This window comes from Asparagus officinalis, chromosome 10 (genome assembly GCF_001876935.1).
Source record: "Asparagus officinalis chromosome 10, Aspof.V1, whole genome shotgun sequence".
NCBI lineage: Eukaryota > Viridiplantae > Streptophyta > Magnoliopsida > Asparagales > Asparagaceae > Asparagus > Asparagus officinalis.
Window position 1 is genome coordinate 12,823,794 of NC_033803.1, and position 4,147 is coordinate 12,827,940.

Genomic DNA, 4,147 nt, shown 5'->3' on the forward strand with positions numbered 1-4,147 from the left:
AATGTGCAACACCTCCTGAAGTTCCGGGTTTTTGTGGAATTAACCCTTTTCTTTTATGATAACCTTTGGGTGTTGAGAAAACATCAAACCAGACATTTACATTCAAATTTAAATCTCCAAATCTTTGATAAATTGAAATTAATCCCCCAAATCTTCATATTTTAGAGGACAAAATGATTATTTCCTCCTTAAAGTATTGGTGATGTTTCAAGTTGCTTCCTGAAGTATCTATTTGTCTATTTTCTTCCTTAAATTATGTGTATATGTCCAATGTGGTCATTTTCTGAGCCTATAGTGAAATATCAACAGATTAATGACATGTTAGTGATTCTTTTACATTTTTGTATTTTTGTAATCTAAAAAATGATTTTTTTTAATTCATAAAAAGGGTTAAAGGATAAAAAGTTTTGGGAGAAAGTAGTTAAAAAATATTTCTTTGGTTGGAAAAGAAGAAGATAACAAATAAAAACCCGTGAAAAAAATATAAAAAACTCTATGATGTCATTAGTTTGTTAAATATTTAATTGTAGACTTACAAAATGACCATATTGAAATCATAAACTTCGTTTTGACGGGAAAACTATGTAATTAGTACTTTAATGGGCAACTTGAAAGTTCACAATACTTTAAGGAAGAATTAATAAGTTTGTCCTATTTTAAAACTAGTGACTCAAACATATTAAGTGATTTGAATTAGCCTTCAAGTTAGAGGCTGGTTGAAATTGAGGGAATTTCCCGTCATCTTTAATATTTTTGGGTGTAATACCTGTTATACTCTTATGCTTTCAAGAACAAACTGGAGAAAAGATTATGCAATATTTGACTTCAGTGCATTGATATAAACTTGATTTTGGAGGTTTTTGGTGTTGATTTGTAGAATTTTCTAATTACCCGTTTCTAGTTAACCACTAACTAACCCCACCATGCTTAGCAATTTGGATGACACATGTAACACTGTGAGTAATTTCAAAACACTTAAAAAGGATTTGCAGGACTAATTTAAAAAATATGAAGATTAAAGGGACTATGCAAAAATATGAAACTCTTTGGGGACTTATACCGAAAAAACCCAATTTAAATATGGAGAAAATTATTATTTCTTTCTTAAAGTATTGATAAACTTTCAAGTTGTTGCTTAAAATATTAATTTATATATATTGCCCTTCAAAAATAAGTTTATGATTTCATTGTGGTCATTTTGTGAGTCTACATTCAAATATTTAATAGATAAAGTATAGCACCTTATGGCAATAGTATAGCACCTTATCGATAAAGTATAGCACATTATGGTCTCTGAAAATTCAGCAACTTATTGTGTTGCGATAAACCAAATCAGTTTTGTTAGGGCCATGCAAACACTCGATGACCTACGTTATGTATCGCGTGACCAATCATCCACCGTGACGGGGGGTCCTAGCGTAATTTTGAAGCTTTTGGCAAAGTATAACACTTTATGGGAAAGTATAGCACCTTATGGTCAAAGTATAGCACTATATGGTAACGTATAGCACTTTATTGGCAAAGTATAGCACCTTATTGGAAAAGTATAGCACCTTATGCTCTCTGAAAATTCTGTACCTTAAGCTATCTAAAACCAAATCAGTTTTTTTCACCTCAACGCAAACACTCGATGACCTACGTTACGTGTTTATTGACCAATCATCCACCGCGACAGAGGGTCCTCGCGCAATTTTAAAGCTTTTGGCAAAGTATATCACTTTATGGGAAAGTATAGCACCTTATGGCCAAAGTATAGCACTATATGACAAAGTATAGTACTTTATTGGCAAAGTATAGCACATTATTGGCAAAGTATAGCACCTTATACTCTCTAAAAATTCTGCACATTAAGTTGTCTAAAACCAAATTAGTTTTTTTCACCGCAACGTAAACACTCGATGACCTATGTTACGTGTCTATTGACCAATTATCCACCGCAACGGGGGGTTCTCGGGCAATTTTGAAGCTTTTGGCAAAGTATAGCACTTTATGGGAAAGTATAGCACCTTAAGGCCAAAGTATAGCACTATATGAGAAAGTATAGCACTTTATTGGAAAAGTATAACATCTTATTGGCAAAGTATATCACCTTATGCTCTTTGCAAATTCTGCACCTTAAGTTTTCTAAAACCAAATCAGTTTTTTTTTGCCAATAAGGTGCTATACTTTGATAATAAAGTGTTATACTTTGCCATATAGTGTTATACTTTGGCCATAAGGTACTATACTTTCCCATAAAGTGATATACTTTGCCAAAAGCTTCAAAATTGCGCAAGGACCCCTATCGCGGTGGATGATTTGTCAATAAACACGTAACGTAGGTCATCGAGTGTTTGCGTTGTGGTGAAAAAAACTGATTTGATTTTAGACAACTTAAGGTACAGAATTTTCAGAGAGCATAAGGTGCTATACTTTACCAATAAGGTGTTATACTTTGCCAATAAAGTGCTATACTTTACCATATAGTGCTACTTTGGCCATAAGGTGCTATATTTTCCCATAAAGTGCTATACTTTGCCAAAAGCTTCAAAATTGCGCGAGGATCCCCCGTCGTGGTGGATGATTGGTCAATAAACACGTAACGTAGGTCATCGAGTGTTTGCGTTGCGGTGAAAAAGACTGATTTGGTTTTAAACAACTTAAGGTACATAATTTCCAGAGAGCATAAGGTGCTATACTTTGCTAATAAGGTGTTATACTTTGCCAATAAAGTGCTATACTTTGCCATATAGTGCTATACTTTGGTCATATGGTGCTATACTTTCCCATAAACTGCTATACTTTGCCAAAAGCTTCAAAATTGCGCGAGGACCCCCCGTCACGGTGGATGATTTGTCAATAAACACGTAACGTAGGTCATCGAGTGTTTGCGTTGTGGTAAAAAAAACTAATTTGGTTTTAGACAACTTAAGGTGCAAAATTTCCAGAGAGCATAAAGGAGCTATACATTGCCAATAATGTGTTATATTTTGCCAATAAAGTGCTATACTTTGTCATATAGTGCTATACTTTGGCCATAAGGTGCTATAATTTCCCATAAAGTGCTATACTTTGCTAAAAGCTTCAAAATTACACGAGGACCCCCCGTCGCAGTGGATGATTGGTCAATAAACTCGTAACGTAGGTCATCGAGTGTTTACGTTGCGGTGAAAAAAATGATTTGGTTTTAGACAACTTAAGGTGCACAATTTCCAAAGAGCATAAGGTGTTATAATTTACCAATAATGTGCTATACTTTGCCAATAAAGTGCTATACTTTGCCATATAGTGCTATACTTTGGCCATAAGGTGCTATACTTTGCCATATAGTGCTATACTTTGCCAAAAGCTTCAAAATTGCGCGAGGACCCCCATCGTGGTGGATGATTGGTCAATAAACACGTAATGTAGGTCATCGAGTGTTTGCGTTGCGGTGAAAAATACTGATTTGGTTTTAGACAACTTAAGGTGCAGAATTTCCAGAGAGCATAAGGTGTTATACTTTGCCAATAATGTGCTATACTTTGCCAATAAAGTGCTATACTTTGCCATATAGTGCTATACATTGGCCATAAGGTGCTATATTTTCCCATAAAGTGCTATACTTTGCCAAAAGCTTCAAAATTACACGAGGACCCCCGTCGCGATAGATGATTGGTCAATAAACACGTAACATAGGTCATCGAGTGTTTGCGTTGTGATGAAAAAACTGATTTTGTTTTAGACAACTTAAGGTGCAGAATTTGTAGAGAGCATAAGGTGTTATACTTTGTCAATAAGGTGATATACTTTGCCAATAAAGTGCTATACTTTGTCATATAGTGCTATACTTTGGTCATAAGGTGCTATATTTTCCCATAAAGTGCTATACTTTGCCAAAAACTTCAAAATTACGCGAGGACCCCCGTCACAGTGGATGATTGGTCAATAAACACGTAACGTAGGTCATCGAGTGTTTGCGTTGTGGTGAAAAAACTGATTTGGTTTTAGACAACTTAAGGTGCAGAATTTCCAGAGAGCATAAGGTGCTATACTTTGCCAATAAGGTGTTATACTTTGCTAATAAAGTGCTAAACTTTGACATATAGTGCTATACTTTGGCCATAAGGTGCTATATTTTCCCATAAAGTGCTATACTTTGCCAAAAGCTTCAAAATTACGTGAGGAC